This window comes from Aristolochia californica, unplaced genomic scaffold, assembly GCF_029961685.1.
Source record: "Aristolochia californica isolate CCGP_79_NKW_82.1479 unplaced genomic scaffold, dmAriCali1.0.hap1 SCAF_16, whole genome shotgun sequence".
Taxonomy (NCBI): domain Eukaryota; kingdom Viridiplantae; phylum Streptophyta; class Magnoliopsida; order Piperales; family Aristolochiaceae; genus Aristolochia; species Aristolochia californica.
The window spans coordinates 11,377,091-11,401,236 of NW_027181837.1; the positions used below are offsets into that span (position 1 = coordinate 11,377,091).

General features: G+C 37.2%; 1 pseudogene; it reads left to right on the forward strand.

The window, feature by feature from the left end:
* The first annotated feature begins 8,257 nt into the window (after positions 1-8,257).
* The window catches only part of LOC137953011 (V-type proton ATPase subunit B 2-like), a 29,331-nt pseudogene continuing 13,442 nt past the window's right edge, over positions 8,258-24,146 (forward strand).

Sequence of the window (24,146 nt, forward strand, 5' to 3'; positions counted from 1 at the left end):
GGAAGACATGGGGAAGACGAAGATCAATGGAGGATGAGAGAATACGTGGGTTTTTTAGGAAAACCCTAACCTCAAGATCAAGAAGGTGATCTCAAGCCTTTTTATGCTAGATTTAACCTAATTCTCAATGCTTGTCTTTCTCATTACTCTTACCCCTTAAAGGGGTTCACCCTGTTAGGGTTTAATATAAAGTATTACAAAAATACCCCTATAAATAAAATATTCCAAAAATACCCCTATGGCCTAAACTGAAATAAAATAAAGTAAATTAAAGAAAAATAATTAAAATAATAATGTTATTGCGTGCATAACAACAAGACACTGACCCTCAAGTGGTAGGAGTAATAAATGCCAATTAAGAGGGGTAATGAGTAATTACCCAAAAGATAATATTTTGGGGCCACCTTTGCTTTCTTCATCATCTAAATAGTCAATGCTGAAAAAAAAAAAAAAACAGCAATTGAGAAGTCCATCAATAATAATGTCTCATCCAACGAGACACAATAACAACAACTAAAATGGGCTTAGGCCCAATAAGATGTACCAAATAATAAAAATCCTTATAAAAGGACCCATGAAATAATCTGATGCGAGTTTGTGCAACAAATAATATGCTGACCAAGGAATAAGTTGGCAATACTTCAACATAATAATCGAGCCAGAGAAAAAGAACCGAGTCACGCCAAGTCAAATAGTAGACCAATATAGCTGAGTCACAGAAGAAATATGTATAAAACTTGGAACCCGGACACGTATACTGAGACAAAAAAATATGTGGGCCAAGTCGAATTGACCCGGATGAGTTGACCCAGACCGGGTTGACTAGATCCGAGTTGGTCCGAGTTAACTTGGCATAATTGGTGGGGCTCAATAGACTGATGTTGCCTCACAGGCAGCCAGTTTCACTGGGTTGACCCGGCAAGGTTAGGTCCAGGTTGGGCTAGCGCTCAATTAAAACTTGTTTCCTAACCTAGGAAACATTTAATTTTGCTCCAATGTTCTTCTTCCCTATGGCACTGAAAGGAGCGTGAGACTAGAGACGGCATGGAGGTATCATCGCAGTAATAGAGTACAACCCTTCCGAATTGGTTTCAGGCTTCAAATGGAAACCAAAAAGCTTAGCAGTTGTCTCCCGAGCCTTTCTTCAATTAACAAAGACAACAGAGAGACTATCAGATAGCAAGATAGCTACAAGATTTTTCAAAAAATGTAATGGTGGAATTTGTATCTCGGTATGGAAATGCCAGCGATAGAGCAACACAGAAGATCAATCCCAATATCCAAAAACTTCTCATGCCAGTGAAAGAGATTGCCACAGACTTTCTGAACAAAGATAAGTCCCTAGAGTACTTTCCGAATAGGGGAGTATCAAATGTATTTTCGGCAGTTTATGTGGCAGAGAATATTTTGGATGATTAATGGCGGATAATTTTTCCAAAGTAAGAAACATCTCTGGAATCTAATGCCAGCAAAGAGATGAGCATAAGAATATAATAAACAACAACAAATTCTCATCTCGTCAGTGCAAATCTTCCCTCAAATAACTCCAATAACTCCAATAACTCCCAAAATTAATAGGAATAGAAACAAGAGAAGCATCCAAAATAAACAGGTGAAGAAATAGAGATGAAAGTAGCAACTTCCAGTCTGTCAAATTATCAGCCATTATACCTCGGAGAATCAGACATCGGATAGAGTAAAACTAGCAGTAATATCCAGAAAAAGCAGCAACAAAATAACAACGAAGGACTCTTTTTGATCAATGATAAACTCCCATCAGCGGAAGAACAACGATAAACAAAGATGGTGTAGCTAGCAATGAAAGGAGTTTTCGAAATAAGAAACATAAACTCGGGAGATAAATTCCAAAACAATGTCCAAAACATAAATAAGATCCCGATCTCGGTTGAGTTTCTTTCATCAGTGTGCAGGATAACAACAATGCCAAAAGATCATAACAAAAATATTTTATCGGATTGCTGGAAGATGTTTCCAGAAATACGCAGCAGCAAAAACATAGTTCTAGTAATAATGAAAAACAAAACAGTAATACAAGCAAAGAAAAAAATAATGTGGTTTTTTCAAATCCTGAAAACCATAGATGTAAGTCCTGAAAACCAATGCTCTGTTACCATATTGATTTTCAAGACTCCATGGATTTAGAGACCCATTGAAAGAAAATAAGAGGTAGAAGAGGTTATGGACTTGATGCCCTAACCCTTCCCCTAAAGCTCAATTTATAGATTAATGATCCTAAAATATTATAATAATGTCCCTGAAACTTTAACCTAATTACATCAATACCATCTCTATGAGATGACTCTTTATTTACCATCATGTCATCATTGTATGGACTAGTGAGCCTTCTCCTTGGTCTATGGGCCATGAGCCCATCTTCCACATCTCTTAGATGTGTGAGGCTTCCTTGGTCGTATCGGCTTAGGCCCATCTTCCAATACACTTGGGTATGTGGGTCTTCTTTGGTCGTGTGGGCTTGGACCCATCTTCCAACACTCAAAACTCCCATAGAGAAGTTAATGAGAATTTTATTGGCATATCCTTGAGCCTTTATTCTCAAATACTTGAAAACCTTCTCAAAGTGCTTTTGAGTGAAAGATAGAGTTATTCCTTTGAAAATTCCCACTCTTTCCTCCACTCCTTTCATTGCATCAACATTAGACAAGCTCATATTATTTCATTGCTTTGCAAAGTTGGAAGCTTCAATCTTTCAAGGGGAAGGTAGTTTCCAAGTGCAAAGGGTGTAAGTGTTTTACCTTTCTTTACAATTTTCTTTTGTGAAAGGTTCATCTAGAACTTGAATCTAAATAATAAAGGCCTAGCTAGAACTAGTATCTAGCCAATCTCTTGGAAAGATTGTTTGTAAAAGTGAGTACTTGAGTTAAACGTGGCTGAAAGAGAGCCAGAATCTCTTTGATGTAAATTTCAGCTGTTACAGCTAAAATAGTGGAATTTCCCAAACACGAGTTCTTGGGTAGTGAATACTAATAAGGGAACATCGATAAAAAAAATCATGCGTTATCCCTATGGTATATGAATGCTTTTATTTTTTAAATTGAATGATTGCATGTTTTATATTTCCATGCCTAAGTTAAATTTTAACTTGTAAATCTCAATGCACCCTCCTCTTGAGAAGCCACCTGGGCCAACTCATCCTACTTCACTACATGATTCTCTTACAATTGGGCATGAAGGCTTCCTGAAAACTTATCACTAGATCAAGACTTTTGTTTGGAAAGGGTTGAAATCTGATGTGAAGATGTATGGGGGCCACTTCTCTTATTTGCCAGTGCATCGAATATGACACTTCATCTCTGACAGGTCACTTACAACCTTTGCCTATACTGGACATGGTGTGGGAAGATATCTAAATAGAATTTATTGAAGGCTTGTCCAAGGGAAAAAGTATGATTTTTGTGGTCATTGATTGCCTAGCAAATATGCATATTTTTTTGTGGTATGAAGCACTCTTGTACGACAAGAACAATTGTAGAATTATACATTTCTCAAGTGGTCAAATTCCATGGGATGCCCCACTCTATTATATCTGACTGCGACTCTATTTTTGTCAACTCTTTTTGGAGGATTTTTTTTTGTTTTGTAGGGAACACACTTAAAAAGGAGCACGTGCTATCATCCCTAGATTGATGGCCAGAGAGAAGTGGTGACTGTTTCTTGAAGACATATTTATGAGAGTTTTCAGGCAAGAAACTCAAGACATAGCTTTCATACCTTCCTTGGGCCAAATTTTCGTATAACACATCCTTCCATTCGTCCTTGCAAGCAACTCCATTTAAAGTTGTTTATGGTAGGGCCCCTCCACCATCACTTCATATATTGCGGGCACTTCAACTCTTACAGCCTCGGAAGATGTATTAGTGGGTCATGATTGTGGTCTAGGCCATTAAGCATCATCTCGTCCTCCCCCAACAACATATGAAACTCCAACATGAGAAAAAGCATCTAGAACCAGAGTTTGTTGTTGATGATTTAGTTTATCTCGTGATCCAACCATATAGCCAATTCTCTTTGGCTGCTTTTTGAAACCAGAAGTCGGTACTTTGCTTCGTTGGTCCGTACATGGTGCTAGAATGAATAAGAAAATTGGCAGATGGCACAACAATTCATTGGGTCTTTCATGTATTCTAGCTAAAACAAAATTTGGGCAATGGTGAAGCTATCTCTTTTGCCCTCCAGCCTCCTATGGAGGATGACACTCTTGTCCCCTTAGCAATCCACAAAAGATGGCAAGCCTGCAAAGGTTCCCACCTCTACACCGAGCTTTGATTCAATGGCACCACAAGTCTCCTTATGATGCCAGTTAGGACTTGAAGACTTCCTCCATCGTTTAACTTTCCAAAGTTGAGGACAAGGTACTACTTCTAGGAGTATGAAATATTACAATTCAAAAAAAAACTTTATATGTATTGAGTTAAATTTGTAGAATAATGTAAAGCTAAGCTTAACTAAAGCTATGCTATCACTCTCTCTAGTGAAATTTAATAAAGGGAGAAGAAGCTAAATGAAGGGAATATTTTGGCACCCTCTTCTCATTCTCCCTTCTCTGTATTCTCTCCCTCTTCTATCCTTCTCTCCTCTCTCCCTCCTTCGTCTTCCTCAACTCTTCTTCTCTTATCCTTTTCTCAATCTATCTAACTAATTTAACATTGTCTCTCTATCATAAAAATAAAATAGAATGAATGGGTATGGTAGAGGATGCCTAAATAAAACCTTCAGCAATAATTTTAGAAGAAGACCCATAAGCCAATATAACATGACTTAGGGATAAGGATTTAACTAAGAGGTGTGTAGCTGCCATGCATTATTGTATGAGATGATTAAGATCATCCTTACTTACCACCATCATGTCTGGCCCAATATTAGATCCTTATTTTTGCACAATACCATTAGCTTGTGCAAGCTTACCAAGTTTTTCCAAACATTTCTTTATGGATGATTATTTTTCCGTAATGAATACAAGGTTTTCTCCATTAATCTTTCCCTTGTCCATGACTTTGTCCTCCTTGGTTCCTTCCAATGCTTCCATTGTTTCTTTGCTGAAAATTGGGATTAGAGTAAGCATTAGATATCAAGGTTGAGGACTCACCTTTAGGTTTTTCACTCAGAATGGCTGGTTCTACTCTCACTAATGATACAATATCTTCAAATAGAGTTTTGTTCTTGTTGACTAAGATTTGAGCTCTGATAGTCCATATTTAGACCATAATCCATGTAAAAACCTTGTAACCCTGATTTTTTCCCTTTGAGATTCTGTTAGATCGATATCAAAAGTCAAAGGGTGGTTATTTATTATCTCTTGCCACACGCATTCAAGTTCCCCCACATATTTCATCACATTTTAGCGACCTCTTTAAATTGTAAAATATCTAGAATATGGATCATACAACATGGACATATTCTATTCATGGGACATTCTTCTCTTAAGTCCTTGCCAAATATCAAATGCAATTTTGCAATGGATAATCTGACTCTGAAGATTGGACTCCATACTATTCATAAGTCATGATATAATTAGAAAGTTTTATGCTTTCTAAGTTGTAGACTGATTGGAAGGTGGCGGATCAAGCAAAAAAAATTTCTTCTTACGAGCACCAACATAAACTTATATAATTCATGACCACAGAAAAAAAAATTTTCCATTTAGTTTAATAGTAGAAATAGGTCCATAATCTCCAATAGCTAAAATTGTAGAATTTGTGGCTTATGTGGATGAGTTACAAACACATATACCGAATCACTCTCGAATAAATGTGTTCTTTTCATTTACATCAATGTCAAATCAAATTATGAACCTTTATTCATTCTAGATATCAATAGTAAAGAGTTTCTATAAAAGTAAAACCTGGATAGATCTCAACCTTTTTCACTTGATGCACTCCACATGAACAAACTTCATGATCAAGTCGTATGTAAATTGTTCAAATGTAGATCCATCATTTAAAACTCAACCTTCTAGCACATAAATTTTAATAAGAAAAAAAACCACTATGAAATTAAGGAAAAACTTGTACTTTAAATATTTTTTTTTTTCATCAAACACCCCTAGAACAATACCTATTATTGATGAGATTTCAAGATATTCACTTGCATACTTTCAAAACTTCACCTCCCATGCCAAGGCATGTCATGCATTGCTCTGATACCATAAAAACGAAAGTTCCTCTTAAATTAGAATAGATTTAACTTAAAAGAATTGAAAAAACAAAAAGAAGAATTTAGGGTACTCAATAGTAGAGGAAGAAGGAGAATAAAGGAAAAGTCTTAGAAAAGTACGAGAATCAAATAAAGATCCACGTTTTCCACGATCCTCTCCTCTTTTTATTTCTTATATTTTTAAATTTAAAATAATTGCACAAGGGCCCTTCACTTTTTGGACATAGGATCAATACATCTAAGAGAACAAAGGAATAAACATGAATTATAAACGTAATTTGTGCCCTCTAATTTTTTCACATGGTTGAGGCTCAAAGACTTATGTTGACTTAAATAAAAAATTGGATTCCCTGATTTTGATGACGATAAAGTATTAGCATTTAACTACAAATGAATATTTTAGATGTATAATCTTCAAAATTACTTAAAGAATGGTCTATAAAAGAAGAACTATCATATGAAGATAGTATAAAACCCAAGAACAACATATGTAAGAGGTAAGCTAGTCTTCGAAAGGAAAAGAAGTAAAGGGATATTAAAAATATATATATTTTTAAAAAATAAATTTGTAAAGAAATAGAAAAAGAGAAAGGGGGAGAAGTAAGAGGAGGGGCTGAGTGAAGCTTCTCGAATGCAACCTATTGTTTGCACTAACCAGTTGGATCAACTAGATAACAAGTAATGCTTATTGAGTTGTGATTAGTTTTCATATCAAAAGCTTACTCTACCTAATAGATGAACTGGGTCTAATTTAAGCCAATTAAGCCAGTAAGTCTGCACAAAGATTTTAAAATTAGCAAATTTGTTTCTTTTACCTAATTTTTATTTTTATTTTGTTCTATATTATCTTCTTGTGGCGTGATATTAAGTATCTGATGTTATATTCCTTCAAGGGGTCGTATAACAGGACAAACCACTTGCGTATCCTACTATCACAATTTTTACCAAAACATCTTTTCACGGTAAAAAGCGGGGTATTCAAACAATATCAAGCAGAAAAGAAATTATACAGAATCTCGCAGAGGCAATCTACAAAAGCTTGTCCATAATTTTCCAATTTGATCCGATCTGTATACGTGTTAAGGGTCCGACCCTTCTTCTTCATCTCTCTTCATCTGAGATTCGATAGGCAGGTATTCTCTTCTCAGATCTTTCCATTCGTTTTTTTCTTGTGTGGTTGGTGAATTATGAATTTTATTCATGGAATCTGAAATTTTGGTGTTATGAGTAGAACATCGACCTGATCAGTGCAAGCTCTGACAAAATTGCTGAACTTGTTAATATCTCCGAGCAAGTGATATATTCCCAAGCTAATTCAATTACGCCTGTGTCTTTTTCTCCTGTAGGTTTTCCCAAATGTATTTTTAAGCTTGAATCGATCAGGCTGTGGGCATTTTATTGGATTTTAGGGTACCGGTGAAGTTAGGTTAGCTTTCAAGGATTTCTTGTATGCCCTAATGCCGGAGGATTGTTCTGTCGTGTACATATTTTCTTTCTCTTGGTATGTTTTGGTTCTCTATTCTATTTGGTTTCCCATTTGGAACCTCTTGTAGTTAGTTATCATTATACTCATATCCAATGAGTTCAACATTGGTGGAACTTGTAAGGTTTTCAGTTGTTGACTATTTTCCGTGATGACTCTTGAGTAACATGTCCGCCCGCAGTACTTTCACACGTTTAATTACTGTTAGAAAAAAACTAAAATGTTGTATAACTGTTTTGCTTGTTACACATGACATGCATGCCAAGTTTCAGCTTTTGCTTTTCAGGTTGGTTGTGCATATGAAACTAGGTAGTTGTACATAAATCAAATTTGTGAAATTATCTTGGACATAATTTCATCTAAAGTTCATTTAATTGATGCAAGATTTCTAATTTGGTCTAGTTGTTACATAGGGTTCCTTGGTAGTTCTCAAGTACCTTGTCTATTTTTAGCTGTTGAATCTGGAAAAATATTCAAACTTAGAGGAATTTACTTTTAAATTTTTGTTTATTTAATTTATATTAATTTTGTTCTTATACTAACCATAATGTGATGGGATGTATGTAGCTTTGGAGTTTGATAATGGGTGTTGCACAAAAAGGTTCTGAGATGGAGGATGGAACATTGGAGATCGGGATGCGTATGTTTGGTGTAAATCTGTCTTGTTATGTAGTACAGGATCCCAACTCATATTCTCTTTACTTCATCTTGTTCCCTTTCATTTATATAGAAAAAATTTCTTAGAATTGTTAAATTATTATTTATACATTAAATATTTTATGAATTAAATTATGTAATAAATTAGGAAATTAGTGACAAATCAATCAATTTCCTAAAATCAAGAAAAATTATTGATTAATTTTTTATTTCTTAAATTAAGGAAATTCGACTCCTTAATTAAGAATTCAAATTATCCTTCTTCAACCTATAAATAGGCTTGTATTGATGTAAAATTTCATCATGGTTTAATAAAAAATTCTCCCTCTATTTTTATGTATGTGGATTAGGCTCCTAGGGCTGAACCACATAAAATTTTCTTATGCACTTTTTTCTTTCCATGTTCAATTTTATTTTCGCTCAAAAATCTTTCATGGTATCAAAGCCGATGGCCATAGCTATTATTTTGTTTTCGCTCTTAATTTTTGTATAATTTATGTGCCATATCTTTTCCATGATTTCATTCAAATTGATTGATGCATTAGGTAGGTCGCTTTTTTAAGAGCATTTTGCCTCTTGTTTTCATCAAAATCTATTGATAAATGGTTTATAATTTGGTATTTTTCACCAACGGGCACCGTGTTCTTGAATCACTTTTTCCATTTCAATATTGTGATTTTCTATTTAAATTGAAACATTATTTTGAAAGAGGACTCAAATCAGAGTATTTCCTCTTTTGTCTCGTCAAAATTCATCAACAAATGATGCTGAAATTGAATTTTTTTCAATTTTGGGTCGTTTTGCGTCGAGAGGAAGATGATGGGATAGCTTGGCTCGCGTATCCGGTTTCAAAAACTGGCTCTGACTTTGGACCGTGCGCAGACCCGATATGGTCAAACCAATTCTGCAGTGCTTAACTGTGTGTCTATCCGGCGTGTAGGTTTGGTTTTGACTCAAGGATCCGCCGCATAATCTGATGCATAGTTCCGGATTGGATTTGGACAATCGGTTGAAAATCTACCAAAATCGCATCTACTTCCATTCTCTGTAACATGTTCTGCTTCTCAGATCGGGATCCGACACGCAATCCGAATAGCAGATCCAACCCGTGTCGCTATCTATTTATTTTTTTTGGTTTAGTTTTCTCAATTTTTTACCCGTAACCTGACCAATTTTTGGTTCCAACAAAAATTAGTCCTATTTCCCTCATTTTCATTCAATTTTTATGAAATTTTCATCATTTATTGTCTAAAAAATCCTTTATTTATTATTTTAAAAATGGGAAGGATTGAGAAAGGGTTTATTTATTGAATCAATGGGGCAATATTTTTGTCCTCTTTTGGTGTTAGGAATAGAGGTGTGAGGGATACAATCTCATATCCTAAACTATTTATAAATATAATATTAATATTGTAAAGTTGGGTCCAAGGCTCTATCCCAAAATGACTAGTCAACTTAGGAAACCTCTTTCCCAACTAATAAACTCAAGATCTTTGTACTCACTAATTAATGTGGGACTATTCCTTAACACTCCCCCTCACGTGTAGACCATCTTTTGTGGCTCTACAAGTGGATAATTTACGAGTAGGCAGTTTAGGTGTAGACCACCCTCTTGTGTGGCTTAAGTGGATAGTTTTAGGTGTAGGCCCTCTTTTGTGGCTCTACAAGTAGATAGTTTTTAGGTGTAGGCCCACATATGAGTACCTACTCTGATACCATGTTAAGTTGGGTCCAAAGCCCTATCCCAAAATGACTAGTCAACTTAAAAAACCTCTTTCCCAACTAATAAACTCATGAACTTTGTACTCACTAATCAATGTGGGACTATTCCTTAACAAATATATTTTTCATACACCAATTACCATTATTTCACCTCATATTTGCTGAGTTTTTCATCACATTATTTTCTTGTATAAAATTTTGTTTTTACAAGATTGTGATAGCATGTGCTAGTCGGATGGGCACCCACAACCATAACCACATTAATCCATATGTTATTTATCGCACTATCGATGACGTTAACCACAAAGAAAGTCCCCTTCACAAGATGGAGGCTCTATCTTGTAGCACAACAAGTTGTATTTCGTCTTACCCCTAATACAATTTGAGGGGGAATGTTAAGAGAAATTATTTTTAAAAATAAATATTTTGGAATTAAACTATGTAATAAATTAGGAAATATATGACAAATCAATCAAATGATTTTCTAAAATCAAGAAAAAATCTTGATTGATTTTTGATTTCTTAAATTAAGGAAATTTGAATCCTTAATTAAGGATTTAAGTTCATCCTGATTCAATTAAAAAATTCTCCCTCTCTCCTTCCTTCCGTGGATTAGGCTCTAGGGCTGAACCACATAAAATTTTCTTGTACTTTTGTTCTTTACATGTTCATTTTTTTTTTTTTTTTGCTTAAAAATCATTGGAGAATGTCTAAGTACATGGAAAATTAGAGAGAGTTCTACTCCCTTGGAGCATTGGAGATTGGGTGTAAATCTATCTTGTTATGTAACACAGGATTCTAACTCATGTTCTTTTTACTTCATCTTGTTCTTTCATTTATAAGGAAAAAATGGTTAGAATGTCAAGTAGATGGAAAATTAGAGAGAGTTGTGCTCTCTTTTAATTTATGTCTTGCAAGTAAACTCAACTACATCTAACTGGTAATGTTTTCATCACTTCTCTTCCTCATGTTTTATTCTTAAAGGTTTATTTTGTTGGGGTGGGAGGTAAGCTCAGCGGCAGGGTTGTATAGTTCTACATTTTAGTTTTTAAATATACTATAGATGCTATAGAACTTGTTTATTGGATTCAATAGTTTTCTTAGTTGAGTTCCGCACAACAACAACCCCCCCCCCCTGTCTTGGCTCCTTTACACTGATTTAATGGTAAAGAAAGTTAATAGCTCAAGTTCTATTATCAAATTGTGGAATATCCTGTAATTTATCTTTCGACCTGCCTGTCTGACAGGTCTCCCTAATCTTTCAGTTTCTTTTTTGTTAGCTTATAAACCTGCAAAATCATGGTCTTCATGAGGTTAATGGCATTTTATTGCACTTTCCCTATCTCCAAGAATGTTCATGTGTATGATCTTCTCCTGTATAATACAGAGTATCGGACTATTTCTGGAGTTGCGGGTCCCCTGGTTATTTTGGACAAAGTTAAGGTATGCATGTGGGTTCTCATCTGGCACATATTCATTACAATTTCTCATCTTGGAATTTCAATTTGCTTACACCACTTTGGCATGCAATTTCTTTTTCTTATTCTTGTTCACTCACTCAGGGTCCCAAATTCCAAGAGATTGTCAACATACGTTTGGGAGATGGCACAACTAGACGAGGTCAGGTTCTAGAAGTTGATGGGGAGAAAGTTGTTGTACAGGTTATTCATCATTGTTGCATTCTTCTTTAGATGTTTATTCCCATGGAGTATATTTTTTGTGTTTTCAAGAAACTTCTTGTGATCTCCAATAACAAGTACATTGTTTTTAGGTTTTTTAAGGAACTTCTAGAATTGACAACAAGTACACCACTGTGCAATTCACTGGCGAGGTAAATCAATTTTATGTTTTGGGAGAGATACGTATTTTTAAAAAAAAATTATTTATTTTGCCTATTCAATGTCTGTTGTGTACATATATTTTTTTACATTTGGCCATATAATTCAGTTCAAATTCCTGATTTAATATATAAGACGTGGGAAATAGATAATCACATTTTTTTTTTGAAATGATGCTGATATATAATCACATTGTAATGTTCTATAACCTTGCAAGATAAAAGGAACATAGCATAACCAAAATTTTGGTCATTATAATTGTAAAGAGAAAATAATGACGGGCACGTGTTTGATGAACTTTCTACCATATTGTCCAACTAAACCTATTGTTTAGATGCTTTGTTTCCATTAAGGATTTGTTTTGGCATGCAGTGCAATATCTTTTGTTGGCTAATCATTGAATGGCCTAGTGAAACAAATCTATATTTTAAAGTCTTCATGTACTTTTCTTTCATTTTTTTTTTTATGAAATGTGAATTTATTAAGAGAGAACAAAAGGAGCTAACTCTTGACAACAAGAGATTGCAAGGAGGCTCCTTGCTTGGCTAGAGCATCAACCATAGAATTTGCTGATCTCGAAATGAGAGAACAGAAACAATCCAAGAGATTTACAATATCTAAAACTTCAAAAAAAAGCATCCCAATGGCACCACGGAGGAGTAGAGGCATTCTGGTACTAACCGATCACCACTTTAGAGTCTCCCTCGATCAGGATAGGTCCGGAGCAATGATCGCGAACAACACGAAACCCATTGAGAAAGTTTTGAAGTTCAGCCGTCGTGGTTTCTGCAATACCTAGCGTCCCGGAGAAAGAGACAATCTGGTTCCCAAAAGAATCACATATCACGCCACCAAAACAAGCTAAGCCAGGGTTACCAAGAGAAGAGCCGTCAAAATTAAGCTTAAGAACTCCAGCAGGAGGTGGGGTCTGTTGGAAGATAAGCTCAATCTCACACGACCAAGGAAAGCCCACATATCTAAGATTATTATAAGATGGGCCACATGACCAAGGAAAACCCACAAGATGGGCCCAAGCCCATAAGAAGTAGGACCCACAATGATTACCATGAACTGGCATCCTAATCACATAAGTTGGAAGATCAAGAAGGACTCACACAAGTATCTTATCTTATGGTCACGTCAAAGAAGGGGTTTAGTTTGAGTTATGTTTTTTTTAGCTATATTGAGTTATTCAATTATGTTAGGACTTATCTTTAAGTATTAGAGTTTGGGTGTAATTGGGACAATGGTAGTTTTATTGTAATTGGACTCTACTACCTTCCTCTATTATAAATAGAGGTTCATGTACTCTGATTACAACAAGTTATTGAAGTCAATGAAGTATTTCACTTTTCCATAAATTCAACATGGTATCAGAGTAGGTTTTGTGAGTTGACTTGGTCAACTCACGGAGGTAATGTGATCCTTTTCTCTAAACCTTAAACCCTAAGTCTAGGTTCGTAGTTATTTTTTTCAGTCCCTACACCCATAGTTTTCTTTGCGTTTTTTACCTCTATAGTAATATAGAAAACTATATATTGACGGAAAGATATTTGAGTCTAATTTTCAAAGAAAATCAATTTGTTCCCATCGGAGTTATCTACAGAGAGATATCGATATTTGAATGAGCGAAAGTTAGATTGCTAAAGTGGTTAGAGCAGCAACAGAAAGCTTCAGCTTCCACGGTGTTTTTTGCTATCAAGAACTAGACTTTATATGGAGAAATATATAAAAAAAAAATATATCTATAAGTCAATTCTTTTACCTATTTAACCAATTTTTTATCTGAGCTATCTACAAAGAGAAATCGATATTTGAAGCAGCAAAGGTCAGATTGAAAAAGAGGTTCGAGTGGCAGCTGAAAGTCTCAACTTCCAAGGTATATTATGCTATCAAGAAAGAGAATTTTTATGGAGAATTATATATCAAAAGAAAGATATGTAAGTCTATTTTCTTACCTATTCAACCAATTCTTGGTATAATTTTTTTATAAGGAGATATTGATCTTAGAAGAGTCAATGGTCATTCTGGAAAAATAGGAGAAACAGTACTTAGTTCGGCCAGATGACAGAGACCGAAACCTATCAGATTATTTATCTTTTTATAATTATATTTTATTAAGAGATGTTATACTTGGATGAAATATATTTAATTCTAGTTTCAGACGAAGAAAATTTCATTTCAATCCGATCTATATTTAAAGATATATTGCATTGGAAGAATCAAAGGTCATGCTGGTATACTGTTACATTGAAAATCTGAATTTAAGCCGATTGTTTTGTGTCACTTTTTCAGTTGATATAACAGGAAAATATCTCACTTCTCCTTGGTTTGAGGGCTTATTTATAAATCTCTGTTATTTGGGCCTATTGCTACATCTATGATATTTGGTTCAAACTGGGATCACTGCCATTACCTCCCAGCTTGAGGGGGAGAACTTGAAGAAGTACAAGAAAGAGGTATTTTATTTCATATGTTGTGAAAAGTTTATGTAACCAAAATATTCAAGAAAGGGGGAGCACAAAAGATGAAGCTTGTGCATCTAAGAAGAATTTTTTATATCGGATTATTTCATGGGTTCTTTTACAAAGTTCATTATTTGGTTCGTGTTATATGTGTTGGAAGATGGTCATGTTAGATACAGTTGCTGCTATTATGTCTCTTTGGGGACATTATTTATTGGGTTCTCTTTCGTGTTATATATCACATTGGGAAACCATGACGAAGGACTTATTATTCCATCTATGTTATCCCCCCCCCCCCCCCCCCCCCCCCTGTAATGGCTCTTATGTCTCCTACCACTTGAGAGTCGTTGTCCTATGGAGGAACACGGTGGTGGACACTTTAGAGCAATGCCGATAGAAGACGGAGTGTGCCCTATATCTAGTATTAGGACTGGAGTATGAAGCAATGGCTTACCGGCTAGGAGTGATTTTTACTCTCACTTATATAATGTCGCAGGGCCTCAATGAAGGACGCAACAACGTGAGGGGGAGTATTGGAAGATGAAGGCATATTGGAAGTGTGCCATTTTATACAAAAATATTCTATACATCATTTGCAGCAAGTTTGGAGTTCATGTTGTTCTTTCACCCCCAGCTTGAAGGGGAGTGTTGGAAGATAAGCTCAAGCCCACACGACCAAGGAACACCCACAAGATGGGCCCAAACCCATAAGAAGTAGGATCCACAATGATTACCATGAGCTGACATCCTTATCACATAAGTTGAAAGATCAAGAAGGACTCACAAAAGTATCTTATCTTATGGTCACGTCAAATAAGAGTTTTAGTTTTAGTTATTTTTGTCTTTTATCTATATTGAGTTATTCAATTATGTTAGGACTTATCTTTAAGTGTTAGAGTTTGGGTGTAATTGGGACAATGGTAGTTTTATTGTAATTGGACTCTACTACCTTCCTCTATTATAAATAGAGGGTCATGTACTCTGATTACAACAAGTTATTGAAGTCAATGAAGTATTTCACTTTTCCATATATTCAACAGGGTCCATTCGCAGATGACAAGAGGCTTCAAGGAGAGGTGGAGCTGGGCTAGGCTCTCCAATTATCCCTGATGGATGATCCAAAGAAAGGGGAGAAGGCCTTTCTAGAGTGAAGCCAAGTAGCAATATTGCCTGAGATGGTTTCAATGACTCTATCTTGAGTGTTGAGTTTGGCATTGAATCTTCGTTGGTTTCTCTCCAGCCAAAGACCCCAGGGGATGAATGCGGATATAGCAAAGATCATCAATTTCCCAAGACTGGGGATAGGAGTCCCAGCAAGCATACGACAAGTGGCTGTTAAGTCCTTAGGGAAGCAGAGTTGGAGCCCAATTTTGCTAAGAATCGACTCCAAATCCCCCAAGAAAAAGGGCACAAAAGAAGCAGGTGGCTAACAGTTTCTTCCTGGTCATGGCAGAAAGGGCAAATGTGGTCAACTCCGAGTTGGCCACAAATTTTGAGGTTGTTAGCAGAGAGAATCTTATTATGGACAGCACTCCACATGAAGATTGGAGGGGGGGTAGGGGTGTGCACGCACTGAGACGCCATGTGAGTTCTACTGCATGCTTGGGACCCGAGTGATCTCTCCTCGAATAGCAAGATAGGCGGAGGCGAGAGAGAAGGAGCCACCAGATTAATTTGTCTAATTTGTTAGCTTGGATTCTGGTTGGCTGCAAAACGTCCAACAGTCGATTGGCTTCAAGACCCTTTGAATCAGATAAGCCATGGCGAGGTTGAATGTTCCATCTCCCATTATCAGCAACTTCATCAATCTCAAAATTTTGAAGAGGCTAGGAAAAGTGTTCTGAAGAGGCCTATCCCCCAACCACCGGGGGGGTGGATGATCTCTCCTCGAATAGAAAGATAGGCGGAGGCGAGAGAGAAGGAGCCACTTTTATTTGGCCACCAGATTAATTTTCTCTGATTTGTTAGCTTGGATTCTAGTTGGCTGCAAAACTTCCAACAATCGATTGGCTTCAAGACCTTCTGAATCAGATAAGCCATGGCGAGGTTGAATGCTCCATCTCCCATTATCAGCGACTTCATCAATGGTACTATTCCTCAATCTCGAAATTCTGAAGAGGCTAGGAAAAGTGTTCTGAAGAGGCATATCCCCCAACCATCGGGGGGGTGATCTCTCCTCGAATAGCAAGATAGGCGGAGGCGAGAGAGAAGGAGCCACTTTTATCTGGCCACCAGATTAATTTGTCTGATTTGTTAGCTTGGATTCTGGTTGGCTGCAAAACGTCCAATAGTCGATTGGCTTCAAGACCTTCTGAATCAGATAAGCCATGGCGAGGCTGAATGTTCCATCCCCCATTATCAGCGACTTCATCAATGGTATTATTCCTCAATCTCGAAATTCTGAAGAGACTAGGAAAAGTGTTCTGAAGAGGCATATCCCCCAACCACGGGGGGGTGTTTGGGTGATCTCTCCTTGAATAGCAAGATAGGTGAAGGCGAGAGAGAAGGAGCAACTTTTATCTGGCCACCAGATTAATTTGTCTAATTTGTTAGCTTGGATTCTGGTTGGCTGCAAAACGTCCAACAGTAGATTGACTTCAAGACCTTCTGAATCAGATAAGCCGTGGAGAGGCTGAATGTTTCATCCCCCATTATCAGCGACTTCATCAATGGTACTATTTCTCAATCTCGAAATTCTAAAGAGGCTAGGAAAAGTGTTCTGAAGAGGAATATCCCCCAACCACCAATCTTCCCAGAATTTGATAAGATGGCCATCTCCAACATAGAATCAGACTGCTGCGGAGAAAGTAGGAGTTAAGAGATAGAGCAACCGCCATATAGGAGATAAATTCCTTCTATTTCCCCCATCTATCCACCACTTTGAGGAAATGCAGAGCTTTGAAAACACCATATTTTTCCAAGAGGTTTGGAGCAGATGAATTGACTCTCCAAATCAATTTAAGGAGCAAAGCCTGATTCATGTCTTTGGAGAGCCGGATTCCGAGACCTCCAAAATTCTTCTAGAGGCAAACTTCCTCCCAGTTAACCAAATGGTACTTAAAAGTCAGGCTTGTTCCCTCTCCAAAGAAAGTGCTTCTTCATTTTATCAAGCTGCTGACAAACAGAAGTTGGGCAAGGCATGAAGGATAGATAATGGTTTGGAATGCTAACGATACATAATTTCAAAAGAGTCAACCTTCCTGCCTTGCTAAACAAATGACCCTTCCATGATGCAAATTGTAATTCCATCTTCTCTATTACTGGAATCCAAAGATCTTTGCCAATACAACCAGTGAACAGAGGAAGGCCAAGGTAAGTGCAAGGGGTGGATGAGATTATGTAACCAAGCACCTCTGCCATTTTTTAGAGAAAGTTTGGGTTGAAATTGAATCCAATCAAAGAAGTTTTCCTCCAATTGACTTTCTGACCTGGGCAGATTCCAAAGATCTCCAAAACAACCTTTACTTTTTTAATGTTGTCCAACATTCCTGCTCCAAAAAACAAAGTGTCATCCGCATATTGAAGCACGGAATGTTGAAAGCCGAGGAGCTGCTGGTTGGATGCAGCCATCCACATTCTTTGGCCAAAACTAGCATAGCAGAAAGGAATTCCACCACAGTGTTGAGAAGAAGAGGGGAAAGAGGATCACCCTTTCTTAATCCTCTAGATCCCTTGAAGCAACCACAAACTGTTCCATTTAAGATAAGAGAGTATGAGGCGGAGTACATGCAACTCCTAATCCAATATCTCCAACGATCTCCGAAGCCCATGCTACTCATGATGTCATCCAAGGGACTTCAATTTACCCTATCAAAAGCCTTTTCTAAATCCAACTCAAGGATAAAAATTGGATCCTTCGCGCTAGAAAATTTATCGAACAGTTCGTGCGCTGCCATAGCTGAGTCCAAGATGTTTCTACCCTTCAAGAAAGCACTCTGGCCATGGCTGATCACAAGAGGGAGAACTATTTTGAGCCTGTTTGCAAGGAGTCTAGCAATGCTCTTGTATGAACTTGAAATCAAGCTGATAGGGCGAAAATCACCAGGGGTCTCAACGTTTCTCATCTTGGGGATTAGTGAGATAAAAGAAGCTCCCATGCTGAGGAAGGAGATGCTACTTGTTGGAAGATGGGCTCAAGCCCACAAGCTCAAGACAAGAAGCCCACACATCAAAGGAGTGGCATATGTGTAAAATATGGTACTTTCCATAAAGATGGCATAGAAGTGTAAATATGTGTTCCTTTTATGTCTTTTGTTTTATCAAGTTGTAGCCCTAAGGGTATTGTAAAACTATAAATAAAGACATTGGCTAAGAGGTAGGGCATTGAAGCACTCTCCTCTCTTTCTACAAATTCATCCAGCCCTCATTTTTCTTTTTGACGCAGCCCTCTTCTCCCTTAATCCAAACTCTCTTCTTTCACGTTCTTCTTCTTCTCTTCTCCTTCTCTCTTCTTCTTCTTCTTCTTTCTTGTTGATCTAAAGTTCCTTTCATGAGATCCTAAATTCTACATGGTATCAGAGCAAGGAGTTTAGGATCTCTTCATGGAGTTATTATGAAATCTGTTTAAGAAATTGTAAAAGGAGTTCAGTCATAAAGAGATAAGTTCATCATCTTCATATTTACGTTTTTTTTTTGTTTCCTTTTCTTATTTACATACTCCTTTTTACTGTTTTTCTTTACTTCTTGAATTTTGAGTCACATCAAGTCAAGATAAATCTTTATATGTTGTAAAGATTTATTTCTATGACTAAATCGATGTTATAATCTTGACTCCTTGTAAATCAATTACAAGAGTGATCAAGATCATTTGCTATTTGCATCTTATTAAGATTGATGGGTGAAATTCAATTACCTTTATGTAATTTGGATCCATCTCATTTGAGCTAGAATTCTAGCACATGTTATTGTATCTTCTCCTACTTAGGTTGCTCATGGGTTTGTGTTATGTTGTTGGATGCCCATTCTATGTTTAATGAAATGGCAACAGCCATTTACCCTTTGTAGTTCCTTTTTTTTTTTAACTTTCAACAATTGAATTTTTTCTTACGTTGAAGTCTCCCATGAGTTGAAGATAAATCTCTTCCAAGTGTCTTGGTTTGTCGTTAAATCTTCTCTAAATTTTTGTCTATTGCTCGTTTGTGTTGGAGTTTGGATTAAGGCCTAATCGGTTGCATCTACTTTCTTCTCTTTGTTCTTATGAATACAAGAGAAGTTGAGTGATGGTTGGATGTTATTATCACTTTCTAAAGGCACAAATTTGTTGATAATTTGGTGCTTGCCCGTGTGAAAGAAATTGGTTCTTTTTCTCTTTTGTTGGTGATTGATTTGGTCTACGGGTTCTTCAAATTACATAGAGTAATTGTTCTTTGAAGAAGGCCTTTTCCCTTGACCTCCATATTTTACTTGCCTCATTATGGAGATTGGATACAATAGTAATAAGAGTGATATACTCCGTATGACTACAATTCCACTTAGAGGTCTCTCCAATTACATGAGTTGGTCACAATCGGTTCGGAGGGTTCTTATTACTCATGACCTCTTGAGCCACGTTGTTAACTTTCCTCCTCCGATTGATGAAGAAGATGTGTCCTACCACAAGTGGGTTAAGGATGATAACATGGTGATAAGTTGGCTCATTAATAGCATGGAAGAGCAGGTGGCCAACAATGTGGTCCACTTGGAAACCGCCAAGAACATATGGGACACTTGTGCCAAGCTTTACTCAAGCTTCATTACAAAAAATATATGATGTCTTACAAAACATGATGCATATGAAACATGAAGATAATATTCATGAATTTTTGGCACGGTTTTGCGGTCTTCTTCAAGAATGGAAACTAGCTCAGCCATATTCCACTGATATTGCCGTTCAAGAACGACAAAGAGAAGCTTTGGCAGCAGTCATTTGCTTATCGAATATTAAACCATACCTTGAGGTGGCCAAAACTCAACTTTTAAGTTCTTCTGCTCTTCCATCCTTCGATGATATTAGTGCTACATTACTTAGGATACCGGATCCATCCCCTCCTTCTCCTATTGATGTTCCATCAGCGATGTTCTCTGGAAATCGAGGAACATCTTCCTCATCCCGAGGACGGGGCAGAAGTATGAGAGGGGGTCGAACTATGAGAGGGGCTGAAAATAGTGGTGGTAGAACGGGTTAGAATTTTTTCCGTACTGAGCCTCAACTTTGCACTTATTGTGGTCGTCAGAACCACCTTGTGGCATCATGCTGGAAACTTCATGGCAAGCCTGATTGGGCCACAGCTAACCCAGTCTCAGTTAACATTGAGAAAAATGAAGATAAGGCTGAATCATCATCCGGAAATGTGACTCTTACGACTGAGGACTATGCTGCATTTCAGAAAATGAAGTCCTTATCTATTCCCTCATCATCTATTGCTGCCACTACTATTGTCTCAGGTATGCTTTCTTCATCGTCTTCCTCTTCCTCTTGGATCATCGACTCCGGGGCCTCCGAACATCTATCAGGTAACAAACACTTGTTGCAGTCCTTATCTCCTTGTTATCCTCATAAATTCATTACTATTGTTGATGGTACCCAAACCAAGGTCCTTGGCAAAGGTTCCTCCTCTCTTACTTCATCTATTCCCCTTCAAGATGTTTTGTTTGCTCCTCAATTTCCTTTAAATTTGCTCTCGGTTAGCCAATTGACCAAACAATTAAATTGCTCTATCACCTTCTCACCATCTTCTTGTGTCTTTCAGGATCTCACTACGAAGCGGGTGATTGGTGGCGGCCATGAAAAGGGGGGTTTGTACTACTTCACTCTTCCACCATTAGCTGCATTATCTTCTACTACATCTGAGGCCCAACTTTGGCACAACCGACTTGGTCATCCGTCTACCCCTTCACTTCGTTCTTTGGTTGCATCTTTAAAAGGACTTTCTAATATTAGTTGTGAGGTTTGTCAATTAAGTAAACATGTCAGAAGTACATATTCTCCTCGTCTTACAACTACAAGTACTGCTTCGTTTGAACTAATACATTTTGATGTATGGGGCCCTTTATGTGTCTCAAATATTTCCCAAGTTAAATATTTTGTCATTTTTGTTGATGATTTTACTCGAGTGACTTGGTTATATCTATTTAAAGAGCGTTCCGAAATTCTTCCTTTGTTTAAATATTTTCATGCTATAGTCTTGACACAATTTGGGAAGAAAATTCAAACCCTTAGATCTGATAATGCTAAGGAATACATGTCTCATGACTTCAAATCATTTTGTTAGAGTAATGGGCTTATTCATCAAACATCATGTGCCTATACTCCTCAACAAAATGGTGTTGCTGAAAGGAAGAATCGTCATCTTCTTGAAGTTGCTCGGGGGCTCCTCTACTCCATGAAGGTACCCTATTTCTATTGGCCTCATGCTATACTTACAGCATGCTTTCTCATTAATAGGTTACCTTCATCAGTCATTCATCATAAAACTCCTTACTCTGTGTTATTTAATGGTGAAGATTTTTTTTCTCTTCCTTTGAAAGTGTTTGGATGTGCATGTTTTGTTCATGTTACATCTCCACATAAAAATAAACTTGATCCTCGGTCTATGAAGTGCATTTTTTTGGGATACTCGCGCACCTAGAAAGGTTATGTCAGTTACAATCCTACCCTTCAGAGGATGCTTATCTCTAGGGATGTGACTTTCTGTGAGGATACTCCTTTCTACTCCTCCCATGATGCTCCTCCAGGATGGACTTGTCCTTCTACTACTCCTTGTTCGCTTGTGCCGTTCAATCTTGAAGTGGATCCATCCCCTGATGCACCGGCCGTACCTTCACCTGTGGAGTTGTCGGATCCACCCGAGGTAAGTCCTTCTCCTCCTATGTATGGGCCTGAATTTGATACTCGGCCTATTTCTTTAAGAAAAGAACGTCGCTCCTGTACTACTTCGCATCCTATCTTAAATTTTATGTCTCACCATCGCTTGTCTTCCAAGTTTTTTCAGTTTCTTGCGTCCCTTTCTTCTACTTCCGTTCCACGGTCGTATCAGGAGGCCTTGAGACATCCAGGATGGAAGGCGGCTATGGATGAAGAAATGCACGCCTTATACGAAAACCAAACCTGGTACTTAACATCACTCCCGAAAGGTAAAAGACCTGTTGGTTGTCGATGGGTTTTTTCGGTGAAACATAATCCGGATGGATCGGTTGCTAAGGGCTATACACAGTGCTATGGGATAGATTATGAGGAGACCTTCTCTCCTATTGCAAAATTGAATTCGGTACGCATCATCTTATCTATTGCTGCTAACTCCTCATGGCCCGTCAATCAGTTGGATGTTAAAAATTCTTTTTTAAATGGTGATATCAGTGAAGAAATTTATATGGTTCAACCACCTAGTTATGTGGTTGAGGGGGAGTCAGTATGCCGGTTAAAAAAGTCTTTATATGGGCTTAAGCAGTCCCCTCGGGCTTGGTTTGATAAATTTAGTCAAACACTCCTACGGTTTGGTTTTCATCGATGCTCAGTTGATCATTCCGTATATTATAAAGATACGGTCAAAGGGAAAATATTATTGGCCGTATATGTGGATGATATTATCTTAACCGGTGATGATGCTTTGAGCATACAAGAGGTGAAAAAGATGATATGTCAGGAATTCAAGACTAAAGACCTTGGTATGCTTAAATATTTTTTGGGTATAGAAGTTCTTCAATCCAAACATGGGATAATATTGTCTCAAAGGAAATATGTCTTGGATCTCCTTGAAGAAACAGGAATGAAGGGTTGTAGACCAGTTGACACACCTATGGATACAAATGTAAAATTATGTGCCAGAAATGAAGAAGATATTGATATTGGCAAATATCAAAGACTCGTGGGAAAACTGATTTATCTCACGATAACTAGGCCAGACATATCATATGTTGTAAGTGTGGTGAGTCAATTCATGCACAAACCACAAATTACCCATTGGCAGGCTTTAGAGAGAATATTATGTTATCTAAAAGGAGCTCCAGGAAGAGGATTGTTGTATAAAAAACATGGACACTTCAACATAGAAGGCTTCTCAGATGCAGATTGGGCTGGATCTCTTGATGATAGAAAATCTACATCAGGATATTGTACTTTGGTTGAGGGAAACTTGGTTACATGGAAAAGTAAGAAGCAAAATGTGGTTGCAAGATCTAGCGCCGAAGCAGAATACAGAGCTATGGCCCATACTGTTAGTGAACTTTTATGGATTAGGACCCTTCTTACCGAACTAGGTTTTTATAAAAAGGGGTCCATGAATCTGCATTGTGATAATCAAGTAGCCATTCATATCACTTCAAATCCATTTTTTCATGAAAGAACTAAACACATTGAGGTGGATTGTCATTTTATACGGGAGAAGTTTCAAGCAGGAATAATCTCTCTCAAACATGTGTCATCTCAAGAGCAAGTAGCCGATATTCTCACTAAACCCGTTACATCTAAAATCCTATCGTTTATATGTGGCAAGCTGGGTATTTATGATGTCTTTTCTCCTCCAGCTTGAGGGGGAGTGTTGGAAGATGGGCTCAAGCCCACAAGCTCAAGACAAGAAGCTCACACGTCAAAGGAGTGGCATATGTGTAAAATATGGTACTTTCCATAAAGATGGCATAAAAGTGTAAATATGTGTTCCTTTTATGTCTTTTGTTTTATCAAGTTGTAGCCCTAAGGGTATTGTAAAACTATAAATAAAGGCATTGGCTAAGAGGTAGGGCATTGAAGCACTCTCCTCTCTTTCCACAAATTCGTCCAGCCCTCATTTTTCTTTTTGACGCAACCCTCTTCTC